Source organism: Protopterus annectens, chromosome 17.part0 (assembly GCF_019279795.1).
Source record: "Protopterus annectens isolate FY-2018-M chromosome 17.part0, PAN1.0, whole genome shotgun sequence".
Lineage (NCBI taxonomy): Eukaryota > Metazoa > Chordata > Ceratodontiformes > Protopteridae > Protopterus > Protopterus annectens.
In genome coordinates, this window is record NC_056751.1 from 684,405,448 (window position 1) to 684,421,722 (window position 16,275).

Consider the following 16,275-nt stretch of genomic DNA (forward strand, 5'->3'; position numbering starts at 1 on the left):
TGTGTCAAGTCATAAAATGTATACCCCCAATATATGTATTAAACATCAAGTCATCTAACAGGTATAGCAGCAGACAAGCCATAAAGTAATGCCAACTGTCACATTACCCTTCCTATTTTATAACCTGCCTTTCTTTCTGTTTGGCATTGCTGCTCTCTGCTTAACATCATGCAAATGCAGTTGGCATGGTTGTACAGGTTTGTGCATTAGTCATAAAATGTCATATCACAAATTGATGAGAAAACACTTCAACCATTGCGGGATGACCTGTGCAGACATGGAAGCATCTAGGAAGGAAGGTACCCAATTTAGGGTTTAAATATGGGGTGTAGAGGAGTCCAGAATATTCACTGCACTCCTTGTAAAGTACCAGAGCTGTAGGCTTTTGCAGGGGGTTTATACCTGGTCTCAATATAAATCAGAGGCTCGGAACAGTCTAGCCAAGGCCATCAGCAGTGTGACTGGCATTCCACACAATGGGGAGCAATGCAGGCAAAATCACAACAACCTGAAAAGGTGTAGGCAGGAACAACTCAACCAATGGCTGGATGAGTTTGGGACTGCTGACATCCCACAGTTGTGTAGGTACACAGATAAAGATATTTTAAATGATATACAGAGTTGGAGATTCCAAGACTGGGATGCATAACGCTCTTCTCTTTTTCTCTCCTCTTTCTTTTACAGCTGCCCAGGAGATTTCAGCGAACAGGGAAACCTATGCTGTGTGTTTACAAAGACTGACAAAAGCAAGGGGTATGTATGCAGCATAAATTAATAATTCTTTTATTAAAATTACTGCTCTTCCATACATTGCTAGCAAATTAAACATGCATATCTTAATTATGCTTCATTCAGTATTTCAAGGTAATTGTTGGAGTCAGTTATAATGGACTAGTCAGATGGTGTGTGTTCAGATCCCTCAGTAACAAATACATACTGACAAAAGTGTATATTAATTTCAACAGAATTGTCATAAATGCCATGTAACTTAATCTGTATTATTTTTAAAAGCATCTGTGCAATATATGCATATTGCAAGGATTATTTGGAATAATTCCTAGTCCTATTTTGGATTTTTAAAAAGTATACTTAATGTAAAATGAAAAATATATTTTTATTACAGAAATTTATTCTATGGGACATATAATGGTTCTAATTATCTTTTTTCCTTTTTTCTCTTCCCCCACCCCTTATCTCTACTTTTTATTTTTATATGTGTGAACACACCATTCTGATGCCATAGTTTTCTGACAACCAACAAAATGATTTCCAGCACAGGTAGGTAAGGCAAACGGCTGTGGCTCAGCCTGCTACCCCTCCAACAGCTGCCGCACCAATGCCCAGCATATCTGTGATGCAAGATGGCAGTACAGCCTCTGCAGCCCCTGCACTACCTGAGCTCTCAACATATGGTAGCATTACCCCAGCAGCTGGTGCAGTGGTATCTTCCTGGAGTATTGGTGGAGGTCTGGAGTTTGTCACCCACCAGGAGCTGCCAGGTATGGTGCATGAGGTCATAGAATGTACCACTGGTGCATGTCTCAGCCAATCTGGAGAAGCTGCTTGTTGGAATGCAAAAAAAAATGCAAACATCAAGCAATCCAACATGCAGCTGAGGAAGGGGACAGTGATGACAATTCTGAGGTTAAGGACTAGATTCTCGCTGTTCACATGCTTCATGGGCATGTACCTCTGATGTCCCTCCCTATCCCTAATCATGGTGTCCACCAAGCTTTTATGTCCCTCACCATCCCAGTCTGTGTCTTGTTTGTCCTGTTCATCTTCGCTTGCTTCCTCATCTACCCTACTTCCTGCCCCTGACATAGTTACGTTCCATCAATCCAAAGAGAGGTTTTGCATGTAGGGCAAGTGCAGAAGGCCAAAAAAGTTAGCACAAAGTCAAAAAAGAGGCCAGCACCAAGAATGATAACTCAGTTTATTCTGAATGTAAAAAATCAGTCCAGTTTCAGCACATTTGCCTTCATCAGTGATTACCATGCAACTAGGAAAGTCATCCATTTATATATCCAGCATTAATTATCAATCAATCAATAAAGCATTTAAAGGCACAGTAAAGAAATAGTAGTATGCATCCCTAAACATCATGAGAAAAAATCATAACAAACATTTGTTGGGAAATGCATTTTAAAATGTTACAAATGGTCATTACGACCTGGGAAAAATAAGGGTCTATATTATAACATCGAATTTTATAAAGTTCGAATGTTATAATATCGAACCAGTTTTGTCGAACGCTGAAAACAACGAAGGTGCAGGACACCGAATTCTTTCCCAGGGAAAGAATTTGGTGGGCTGTTGCTGTGGCTTCACAGCATTCGATATGTTGGAGCGTTACGAGTCGGGTTCAGGTAAGTGTGTGATTGTGTGTAGGTTAGGGTTAGGGGGCAGGTTAGGTGAGTTAGGGTTAGGACGCGGGTGAGGTGAGTGTGCGATAGTGATGGACCTTAGGGTTTGGGTCGGGTTAAGGTAAATGGATAGCCAGTATTGTATGTAAAGTTTAGTTTAGGTTTAGGTGTAGGATTTTAAGTGTATGTGTGTGGATTGTTGTTTTTTGTGTGTGTTTGTATTGTGTGTGGTTTAGGTGTAGGATTTTACGTGTATGTGTGTGGATTGTTGTTTTTTGTGTGTATTTGTATTGGGTGTATGTTTCTCTGAATAGCGATTTTTTTCCCTGGGAAAAAAATTGCTATTCTGACTGTTCGATGTTTGCGGATTTCGGTATTTAGGGTTCGATATTATAACATTCGATCTTTGTAGATTTTGATGTTATAATATAGGCCCGGAAAATAAAGCCCCCAACTTAACTATCCACATTTTTTCTTTTTCATTTAATAAATTGTGCCAACCCAATTTTTGAGATCTATCACCCCATATTTTATCAATGATGCAAAAGTGGAATACCACTGATTTGTGAGTACATACATGTCTTTAAAGTGCATTGGTCATGCATTTATTCCTGATGTCGCCTAAATGCTCTGACATCCTGATTCTAAATGGCCTGGAAGTCTGCCCAACATAAAATGAAGAGCAGGAACAGGTAGCCAAATAGACCACCCAGTCTGTGTTGCAGTTTGCAAAATATTTGATCCTGTGTACAAATTTGGTATTTTTACTGGTAACTCCTTAAATTTTAACATGTATTTACAAAAAGAGCAAGACCCACAGGGGAATGATCCAATCAATTTCTCTCCTGTGATGGTTAGTTGATTCTGTATAGGGTCCTGTTCTGTCCTAGATTTGTAATGTTTAAGGTAGGATCCTAATGTTCTACCTCTACGATATGAGAACTTACATTCATCTGGAAGGAGATTAGATAGTTCCTCATTTTCCATGAGAATGTTCCAATTTTTATTAACTGCATTTCTAATGGCGTGAATGTTCCTTCCATATGTAGTTGTAAATCTGAGAATATTTTCTAATGGTGATTTTTTTTCATGATATTTCCATAATTCTGTCCTATCCTGCCCCGTGGCCCAGTTGCTGGCTGTTATAATATGTCCAAGTTTGTAGCCTCTCACCTTAAACCTGTGTATTAAATCATTTTTGTGATGTTCATAGTCATTCTGGGAGGAGCAAATCCTTTTGATATGAAGGAATTGGGACTTGGGAATATTCCTAATGATGTGATCAGGATGTAAGCTCGTAGCTTCAAGAAGACTATTATATTGTGGATATTTTTGGAATACCTGTATTATCTGTATTTCTGCAAATCTCAACATCTAGCAAATGAATTTGTTGATGGTGCATATTGAGTGTAAATTCAATACCCCACTTGTTATCAATGAGGTATTAAACAAACTCCAAAAGATATTCTGTATCTGCCCGCCAAACTAACCAACAGTTGTCCAGGTATCGCCGCCAAATATCCATCTCACCCAAAAAAATGTTATGTAACTTATCATATATAAGGAATTCCTCCAAGTATCCCAATAAATAGATCTGCATAAATTGGGGCATAACCATACCTCGCACCTGCCAATAACATTCCTTCTGAAAACAGAAGATGTTTTTTATAAGGACATGTTCTGCCATACAGACTAACAATGTGTTGAAACCAGGAGGATAAAGGTTTGCTTTCTGAAGCTAATATTCAAGAGCTTCAAGCCCAGCCCAATGTGGAATGTTTGTATATAGGGAATCATCATTTGCAGCAATGTTTCCAGATTTTCTACATTTGTGATGTTTTCCTCGGAGACAGATACTTTATTTGCTACCAAAAATTCATAAAAATTTGCAGAAACCACCTGGTAGGCCAATAATATCTGGCATGGGCTCACTTATGGAACCCTTAACAGAATTTCTTAGCAAGTACTTACATCCACTTCTGAAAATGGTTAGGTCTAGGATCAAAGACACAACTGAATTCCTTAGAATTCTAAGTGATACGCAATTGGAACCAGGATGGGTAATGTGTACATTGGATGTTACTGCCCTATATACAAACATTCCACATTGGGCTGGGCTTGAAGCTCTTGAATATTGGCTTCAGAAAGTAAACCTTTATTCTCCTGGTTTCAACACATTGTTAGTCTGTATGGCAGAACATGTCCTTACAAAAAACATCTTCTATTTTCAGAAGGAATGTTATTGGCAGGTGCGAGGTACGGCTATGGGGGCATCCTTTGCCCCCATTTATGCAGATCTCTTTATGGGATACTTGGAGGAATTCCTTATATATGATGAGTTACATAACATTTTTTTTGGGTGAGATGGATATTTGGCGGCAATACCTGGACGACTGTTGGTTAGTTTGGTGGGCGGATACAGAAAATCTTTTGGAGTTTGTTCAATACCTCAACGATAACAAGTGGGGTATTGAATTTACACTCAATATGCACTGTCAACAAATTCATTTTCTAGATGTTGAGATTTGCAGAAATACAGATAATACACTGTTGACCCAGGTATTCCGAAAATATCCACAATATAATAGTCTTCTTGAATCTACGAGCTTACATCTTGATCACATCATTAGGAATATTCCCATGTCCCAATTCCTTTGTATCAAAAGAATTTGTTCCTCCCAGAATGACTATGAACATCACAAAAATAATTTAATACACAGGTTTAAAGCGAGAGGCTACAAACCTGGATATATTATAACAGCCAGCAACTGGGCCATGGGACAGGATAGGAAAGAATTATTGAAATATCATAAAAAAAAATCACCATCAGAAAATATTCTCAGATTTACAACTACATATGGTAGGAACATTCACGCCATTAGAAATGCAGTTAATAAAAATTGGAACATTCTCATGGCAAATGAGGAACTATCTAATCTCCTTCCAGATGAATGTAAGTTCTCATATTGTAGAGGTAGAACATTAGGATCCTACTTTAACCATTACAAATCTAGGACAGAACGGGACCCTATGCAGGATCAACTAACCATCACAGGAATAGAAATTGATTGGATCATTCCCATGTGGACATTGCTCTTTTTGTAAACACATGTTAAAATCAAAGGAGATTACCAGTAAAAATACCAAATTTGTACACAGGATTAGATATTTTTCAAACTGCAGCACAGACTGGGTGGTCTATTTGGCTACCTGTTCCTGCTCTTCATTTTATGTTGGGCAGACCTCCAGGCAATTTAGAATCAGGATGTCGGAGCATTTAGGTGACATCAGGAATAAACGCATGACCAATGCACTTTACAGACATGTATGTACTCACAAATCAGCGGTATTCCACTTTTGCATCATTGATAAAATATGGGGTGATAAATCTCAAAAACTGGGTTGGCACAGTTTATTAAATTAAAAAGAAAAAATGTGGATAGTTAAGTTGGGGACTTTATTTTCCCCAGGTCTTAATGACCATTTGTAACATTTTAAAATGCATTTCCCAAAACATTTTTTTCATGATTTTTCTCATGATGTATAGGGATTCATACTATTATTTCTTTACTGTGCCTTTAAATGCTTTATTGATTGATTGATAATTAATGCTGGATATATAAATGGATGACTTTCCTAGTTGCATGGTAATCATTGATGAAAGCAAATGTGCTGAAACCGGTCTGATTTTTTACATTCAGAATAAACCAAGTTATCATTCTTGGAGCTGGCCTCTTTTTTTACTTTATACTTACGTTCCATACCCAACATTCCTTTCATTTTGAAATAAAATAAAAAAACTAGGCACCTATTCCACAAACAAAAATCATCCCATACATAGCTCTCCACTTCTCATACATGATTATATAACATGATTGCATTGTTGTCACCCGTCTGTGTTGAGGTGAAAGTCCAAATTCTTCCAGTTTGCTATCCATGTTCATATTATACTGTCAAAGAAGTGGATAGCTATAGTTCTTTCCTAATTCTCCCTGCACATTCCTATATTTCTTCCCCTTTGTTCTTTTCCCTGCTTTCCCCCCATTTCACCACTTTCCAACCTTTTTGTCCTCTGAGTTTGCTCAGAGTTGGTATTGCACACCAATGCTGAGCGACAGTGAATGGCTCTTCATGTCCTATGACATCGGCCGCACTAGTGTGGTTACCTCCACACAATACTGCTTAAACTCAATGTGCTAAAGGAACTCATAGTTAAAGCAGCGTAAAGGCAGTACTTTGAAACATTTACTCTAACATTTATTTAGAGTGCTGAAGGTATAAAATTCAAATCCCTACATGTACTGTTGACATAAATCAATTGAATAATGTTCATTTTTATATAGCACTTCACTGTAGTCATTACCTTTCACATTTACAGGAATTATCACATTTACTTATGTAATGCCATCCTGACGACATGTGTAAAAAAACTAAATTGAGCTGGATTCAAACCCCATGCCACTTGCATTCTAAATAAGAGCTCACTGCTCGTACACCTGCTGCCACAGGGAAAGGAAGGCAGTAGGTGTATTTCCTACACTCAGTACTGTCAGAAATGCTGATGGTCACTTAACGTGTTTGTGCAAAGGAAGGTGAACCAATAGAAAGATTTTGCTATTTTCCCATTTAAACAGGGAGCTGTGTTTGCTCATCGCTTAACTCTATGCAAATGGGGAAGGCAATAGCAACAGTCCCTAATGTCTTAAAAGTTATGACACAACATTTCCAATATAAACTACAGTATAAATGCCATGATATCAATCAGCCATTTCTACCATAGCCTATATGCATAAATATTTCTCAAGTTCAAGTTGTATTCATTAAATGTGAATCTCACATGCACAAACAGTTTGTCAAACTAATTGCTCAGCGGTGAGATATGGAAAGAGCCGATTAGTATGTAGTACTATGTTTATTGCCCAGTTATTCTGCATACCATTAAAATCCATGTAAAAACACCACCAAAGGGAGGGACTTGTTAGTGACTGAATACATATTTATTCAGACTCATGTGTGCCCTGTAACCATGCACTTGAAAATGGATATGTCAGTAATGGTTCCCAAATGTCAACTACACTACAAAAATAAATAGCACAACTGCATTGTTACATCATCTGAAGGTTTAAACTGACAATAGACATTAGGAGTGTCTTAATGTGGACACTAATTCATCACAAATATGAGCACACATACAGCAACACTTGCATTCATGCTGATCACAAAACATGTATGTGTGTGTGTGTGTGTGTGTGTGTGTGTGTGTGTGTGTGTGTGTGTGTGTGTGTGTGTGCGTGTGCATGTGTGTGAGACTGTAAGTGTGCAATGTACACAGCATATTGAGAAACAGGTGCATATGTCTCAGTTCTGCAACATGCATTCCTGACAGCTTATTGCATCTAATTAAAGAGGCTGTCTTTTAAAGTAAATCTGCACATTGGAAACAAAATAGAAAATCCAAAGTTCACACTTTGCACACCACTCTGATAACAGGATATGCTACCTGATGATGTTATCATCTATAAAGAACACTATGACAAGCAAAAAACAGACTTTGGTGATAGAGCCAATATTACCTATTGTGTTCTGCTATGTTGAGGTGTGGATGTATGGTAGGCCTACGAGAGGATATTGCAATCTGAGATGTGACATAATGTATTTATGGCCACTGCTGTCATTTGATTACATGTTCTGTGCAGAATAGCTGTAGTAATATGGCTCCTGAGAACTGTTGACATGGGATGATGCTATGTATATTGTTGGCTTAGTAATGCATGGAGTTCTCATTCAGCCATCACAATGACACTTGCAGTATGGCACAGGTGTTCATGTGTATACCTACCATCATTTAATGCTCTGTGACATACATCAATATAATGTCATACTGATTACATGGGCTCATGCATCTTGTTTCATCCACATGTTGTAATGGTGCTATATACATAAACATATCACAAGATGTGATGGAAGTGCAACCTTGGTGAATTCATTTTATGTGCAATTGGGTTGCTATTCCCAAGAATTATTGAGGTGGTCCCCAGCAGCATTGTGTGAATATCAGCATTTGGGTCAGTAACTGTTCTGCATGAGTCACATCCACTTCATTTTTAATGTCTCCATATAGGGTATCAGGGTGCTCACACACAGCTTACCAATGAAAAACATATAGGCATATGATATACAATTAATGTAATTACGTGACATAGTGGAGCTGTATGACAGTGTGAACAGTACCACTGTAAAGCATGTGATGCAAACTCAAGGATGAATTTGACAGTGTTGTCACAAATCATTTTTTAAATAAGTATGAAATGTTAAGGGGAATACCCAACTAAACACACAGCTGTATGTGGATGCCACCAGCCATACTCAGCTGGAGAAAATAGACAATCTGCTAGCTGACAGTTTGGATCAAACTTCACCCTCCCTGTCCCCACTGGCCATCATCCAAAGTATACGTGCAAACATTACGCGGCTTATTTTCTCAGGACAGCAGCTCATTTACACTGTCTGTAAGGCTAACGACACATCATCAATGGGCCCTGACAACATCCCAGGCTGGCTTCTCAAGAACTTAAACCCTACTACTACTACGACCTACTAAACACAGCTGAATCCCTACTTAAACAAGGCCTCCAGTCAACCTATGTTCTTGAAGAAGGGTGTACAGCAACAGTCATCCATCTGGACACGGGGAGACCATCCCCTAATCCAGGAAATGATATACCCATAAGTCTGACTCACCTCATCTGTGAGGCAGACCAAAGAATTATTATGGACCTTATCAAACAAGACACAAGTAATCTCCTAAATGTGTATCCAACACATTTTTGATTTGTTATGGCTACATCATGTCTATTAAATCTGATTGACTTCTTCAGGAGGGTCACTAACAGCATGGCTGTGGAAAAGACTGTGCATCATGCCTACCTTGACCTGGCTAAGGCATTTGACACAAATCCACAATCATGTATTACACAGAAACTGTCTTAAGGTGGCATAAACACCTACATCATCAAGTGGGTAGACAAATGGATCACAAACAGGACATGTACTGTCAAAGTGTGTGAATTTACTTCTAGCAAGGAGCCAGTGACTGGGGTTCTGTATTAGGCCCTTTCCTGTTAAGTATTTAATTCTCAGAAGTCAAGACAATCCACCTTACTTGTAATGTGTCCACATATGTCATCCTGTTGTTGCAGCCATGTCCCTCATGGATAGAGGCAATTGGTATTATATAACATAGCATATATCTGATCAACTTTGTGGACAACTGCACATTGTGGATAATCACTGAATCCAAATGCTCTATTGATGTGCTGCATAAAGTATTAACGCACAAAAAACGACTGTTGCCAGAACTATGGAGACACACTAAATGAACCAAAAAGCATAATTATTTATTTTTTGAAAGCAAATACCCAAACTAATTACAATATAGACAACACGGCACACCCCTATGAGTTGACCCAGTGGTACGTGGTCTGGGTACTCAGGTAGACAATAACTGGATTTTCCACCAGCATTTGACCACAGTGGTGATAACTCCCTTGTATATAGCACAACTCCTAAGTATGGACAGGCTATCCACATCAAAGGACATTATAATTAAATTGTTACCAGCCCTCATCACACCAATAATTGAATACTTTTTTTTGAATAAATGTTTAAGAACCCCCTGTCACTTTACTCTGTATCATACAGCCTGCTGAGAGGTGACCTGTGCCTGTCCTACAGAGCAGTCTTGGACTCTACCCTGAGAGAAATGCTGCACATCCATAACTCAAATGGGACAAGAATAACTTGCTCCAGGGATCGCAATCATGCCCATGACATTAACAAAACATGCTGGAGAGACAGATATTTCTCCCAGTGATTGCCACCCATCTGCAATAAGCTGCCACTCCATGAGCTCCTCAATTCAAGCGCACCCATTACATCTGGATGAGTGACCGTAAGTTCATCCCAGGGGTGTCACTTATGCCCCTCATGGACAGGGGCAATCACTTCTGATCGCAGAACTGCTCTGTTAACAATGACCATCTAATTGTGGTCAATAAGTGTACTTGGGTTTTTACATGGCTAGGCTTGTAAAGTCCCTAGGGGTATTAGCCTAGTAACCGCCTATGAACCTATGAACCTATGTTGCATGTTTTCTGTTACTGCAATGATTAATATACAACTGTATTTAGATAAGTATTTGTTTTGTGGACTGTGCAATGTGGGATATAACTTGTACAATACTAAATAATTGGTCACAACAGCCCAGTATATATATATATATATATATATATATATATATATATATATATATATATATATATATATATATACATATATATATATATATATATATATATATAAATATATATATATAGCCCAGTATATATAGTATTTGGTGTTATTAAATGTAGAGGCTACAGCTATGTATGGGGAAAAAGGTTAATAAGAATGTATTGTACTATTACACACTTGAGTGTTCCTATGAAATAATTTGTGCAGTAGTTCTAAACCCATGACTATTGAATATATTACTATATCTGAGTAAGACATTTTGGCATGAAAGAGCTGTTTTGTAGGGCTCAAGTTTAAAAATATACAAGTAAGGTGCAAACAGTCTGTACTGATGCTGGACAGGAGAAGATGGTCAGAGGGATGAGCAAAGCTCGGGGCAGAATATTGTGGCTAGTTATATGCATACCTTAGCTGTACATAACAGTTAGACGCAGAAGTTAGGAACACATAAGACAGAGTTATTGGAAGGTAACCTGTAGTTTAACATTACATTGCAGAGATTTACAGGACTTAATGAGAAAAGACTTGAGTGAGGATCATGCCCTTTTTATGGGGTTGTGAGGGCAACTGTATAAGGTACATATGGAGCAACACTGGATGTCCAGCTAGTGGGAATGGTACTGGTAGGAGTAGGGAAAAGGGGAGGGGATGGTTAGGAGGGGCAGTAAGTGTGACTGAATATGACATGCAAGATTCAAATCTGGATATAGGTAAGGGATATAAGGTATGGAGATGTAGAGGGTGGGAGAGTGTAATACCTAGGTTTGCCATAGTAACAGCTGCTGCTGTGTTCAGTGTGGTGGTCTGTGGTGGCGGGGGGGGGGCATTGGTATGCTGAGTTAGCATACCCCAAGACCCATGTGAATGTAGCTCCAGCAAAGCAGCAGGTAGGTCTGGAGAGAGTGATGGTGTGTGAAATTTGCATCTTGGAATGTAGAAGGGATTTAAAATACCAGTTGAAACTGGGGATAATTTTGGCTTAATGACTGCATGAAAAATATGACATAGCTTTCTTGCAAGAATTTGGATTAAGGAAGAAGGAGGTTGGAGATTTGGAGAAGTGAGGCTATCAGTGGTATCAGATGGGCTGTACTGAGGGACAAAAGAAAGGGTGGGCAAATTAGTTAGGAATTTGTTATGTATTGTTGTCTGTGATGTCATGAATATATACATTAGTCTAGATAAAATGTTCATTTTGATTATTGATACTTTGGCCAAGAATGGTAGTTTTAGGTTGTTCCATCTTTTACAGTCTTGCATTATATTTTGCCATTTAAGGTTTATTTTGTGTTGGTAGAAGTCTTTGTTATTCTAGAAAAAGGTGATTCCCACATATTTAATTTCTTCTTTTATTTTTATTGTGTTTAACAATGGTATTAGTGAAATGAGTTTGGGTGTTTTTAGGGGGAAAATATTAGTTTTATTGAGGTTTAGTTTGTAGTTAGACATAGTCGAGAAATGCTCAATTGCAGCTATTATTTTGTCTATATCTGAATTTGGTGTAGTGCAGTATATGTTCAGATCATCCGCAAATGCAGTGAGGTATATTTTGAAGTTGTGTATTGATGGAGGATTGTGGTATGTATTTTGTTTAATGTATAGAAAGAGTGGTTCCTTCCTAGCAAATTTTATATGGGAACCCAAAAAAAAACAGAATCTCCTATCCAAAATTAACAATCTATTATAGATATATTAAAGCTCTAGGTTTCAATCCCAAAGCACTTCCATTCCTGAAGCAGAAAGAAATACAAACTTATAACATTACAGAGCCCTTAAAACATTCTATCAACTTAGCGCAAAAACTCTTTCAATTCTTGAACCTTAGACGAGCCATGACAATACTGCAACCCCTTCATAAAAACCCAAATTTAAAAATAAACAATAAGATGCTGGACTTAGTCCCTTTTCCCAGACTGAAAGATAAAACAATCCAAGATATTTATCCCTACCTATCAATACAAGAAATGAGGACCAACTTAAACCTCCCTAAATCACATATAATAATCCTAAGACAAATCAAAGAACTGTGTCCAAGTTACCTCCAAAATAATGACATAGACACTTGTAGCAGGTTTTGGAAAACTATTATCACAACAAAGAAAACTATTACTAATTCATATAAAATGATAAATGAAATAAAATACCAGAAAGATCTCCTCTTCTCTAACTACTGGAGAAAAATTAAACCATCCATAGATGATCAGCAAATAAGCCAGGCAATCAATCTAACACTGAAGATTATACCCCTCAAAAAGTTAGCATACATTCAGCTCATAATCAGTAATAATGCTTATTTTACACCTGCAGTCCTATACAAATTCAACACATCAAAATCACATTTTTGCCCACACTGTAAGGACCAGATAGCTGACTTAATCCATGTATTTTGGTGCTGTAAATGTGTCTATAAACTCTGGAACTCTGTCAAGGTACAATTACAAAAAACAGGTTATCAAACATCAACATTAACTTGGGAATTCACTCTATTACACATTCTCCCACCCAACATACCAAGAAAACAAGCAAATAGACTTTTAACAATCTTCCTACAAATGAAACTGTATATAGCTTTTAAATGGCTAGATACGATAAATATCTCTTGGGAGGGTTTTAAACAAGTAGCTATACAACACCTTTTAGTTCATAAAATAGTAATAGATAAAAGAAATAAAAACATGAAATCCAGAGAGATTTGGGAACAAACCTTTAATATCATATTAGCATAATTCATCACACAGCAATTTAGGAATGCACTATAATGGAACCAAAGAACACATACAAGTTCAGATATTAAATATTAACTTGGATATTACGAATGTATATACTGTTTATATAACTGTGAAACTAACAGTGAAAGCATCTATGTACATAGTGTAAATAGATATGTTGTACGACCTATATCCTGTGGTATTTGACATCAACATATATATATATATATATATATATATATATATATATATATATATATATATATACGGTCATGTTGTAAGATAGTTTTTATTTGTGACATTTATTAATGTAAAAATAAAAATAAAAATTATTGAAAAAAAAATTAGTTAGGAATACTTTAAGAGAACATGAGATGGGTGTTTCCTAGGGATTAGGGAAGGTGGTTGACAGGGCATGGAATGTGAGAGGTGTATGGGACTGTATTTGTAGTGAATTATATCCCAAGGAAGCATAGGGAAGATAATCCGGTGGCATGTAGGAGGGTTACTGAGATGGTAGGTAAGGCAAAGAACAGAATAATTTTTGTTATGGAATTTTAATGTTGTTTCATAGTTAGAGTTAGTATGGTATTACTGGATTTCATAAACTGTGTCAGAAGCCATTGAAGCATAGGATGAGGTGTTTATGTCTGGTAGACATTTGAAAATAGAGATGTATGGTACTTTGAAACAGTTTACATTTAGTTGGGATTAATGCAAACAGGCAAGAGGAATGGATACATTTTTTGTAGATGCTGATACAGGATGCATCTTGCATGAGGAGTGAGATCTACTGGAGTATGCATTAATACTGGTTTTGCAGACATGGGGGTGAAAGAGTTAGAGGCAGAATCCAGAGACGTAGCAAAAATAAAAACAAGTGAATGTGTTGCAGGACATGGTGGTCTAGGTGACTGAGGAAAATAGGGGAAACAGAAGTGGGATAGAATCAAAACTGCTCAGAGAGCTGAGATATGAGTTTCAGGAGTCAGATAACTAAAGCACAGAGAGGACAGTTAAAGCAAATGAAGAGAGATTTAAGGTGGCTATAACAGTGAGGGAGAATGTCAGTTCAGGAAAGGAAAGGATGAAACTGTTAGAAGAAATACAAATAGAGGCAGATATGGGAAGCCAGGGAACTCCATCGTAGGGTAAGAGTGAGGAAGAGACAGCGCTGTTGGCATAGAACTTAAAAGGATAGAAGAAACAGATTTGGTTGGGAGGAGTGATTGTGCAAATGGTAACATGGTGGCAGTGAACAGGGAGATAAGACAGTTGAAGTATTTTATGAGAAATTGTATAGGAGGGGTGGTTGAGCAAGGAGAAAGATTTGCAGTGCTGTAGGAAAATGTGGGAGAAGAGGACAGCATGCTATTAAACAGGGATACTAGAAATGGGAAAGTTGTGCTGGCTATTGGAGACATGAAAAGGGTAAGGCAAGGGACTTTTATATTTTTCCTATAGAGTTTTATAAAATGGTAGGTTTCGTGGTTGGTCTTACTTTAGTGAATTTACTTGATGAGGGGGAGCTCCAAGCTCTATGGGTGAGGCAGTTGTGGTTGTCTGGCCCAAAGGGAAAGGGAAGCTTGAGTGTCAAGTGAATCATGAGCCTGTTTCCCTGTGAAAAGGAAATGTGAAGTTACTGGCTAGTGTTTTGATGACAAGGCAGGAATTAGTCTTGCCTTGGGTGGTTGGGGAGTGCCAGGCATGTTTGAAAAAGAGCAGGTCATCTACAACTTACTGAAGGCTGCTAATGAGCTTTGTAGAGTTGACAGAAATGAAAGTACCAAATAAACTGGCAGTTGTTCTTATGGATGCACAAAAACCTTTAGTCAAAGTTAATTGATCATTTTGATTGGTGCTTGAGGACAGGTGTTTGCCTGGGGACAGTATATTAATGAGGTAAGGGTTTTATATCAACCAAAAGGGGAGTGTTAGGATTAATAGGGGTAACAAATATAAAGAATAGTTTGTGTTGGGATAAGACATGGCTCTTGCCTGTCCCTGGAACTTTTTTTTGATAGTTATGGAAAAGGTAGCACAAAGAATTATAAGAGTTTATAAGAGTGTGGAAGAGTGAAGGAATGTGTAGCTGAACTTCTCAGCAGATGATTTTATGTTATTGTTATTGTTGTAAGATGTGGACTGAATGTCACTCCAGGAATTAAAAGTATTTGAATATTTTAGGGAAGATTCAGAGCTGTGTTGCCATCCCAGAAATCGGGGGGGGGGGGGCCTCCCATTGGGAAAATATTTTAATGTCAGGGTGTACCCTTTGGTTACAAAAATTAAGGATAGGAACTGCTGAGCTGAAGGATCAGATGAGTAGGGAGTAAGTTGGATGATCAGGGGAAAATAAGGTCTCTTTCACATATGTTTCAGGTAACTAGAGTAATGGCATTACCGCTAATCTTGTACCTTTTGAGGCACTTAGTGACTAGTCCAATATAATACACTGATTAATGGAGATTTAGGGGGCTTATAGTAGGCATGAGTAGAAGGAGAAGAGAGGGAAGATAGGCAAAGAGAGGAGGATATGCAATAGGCAGCAGGGAGATTGGGATAAGCCTGAATGAATTTTGGACGAGATCTGAGAGAAGGGGGCAGAAGGACCAAGAAAGATGGGGATGAGGAAAGAGGGCAGGGATGCAGACAAATGGGCATGCAAGTATATGGGTACAGAGGTGGAGATGGGACTGGAGGGGATGATGAGTTTATTAATTTTATTGGAAAGTGGAATGTAAAAAAAAAATCAGGACAACAATTAAAAAGTGAGAGGAAAAAGTATGAGAGTGGTGCAAGATTTGTGGGTAAAAAAGAAGAGAGGAGGAGTTATGAGAAGAGGAGGAGTTATGAGATGGTGCAGGAGAGGCTGTCTTTAGGGGAAGGGGACTGGCTGGTATATAGAG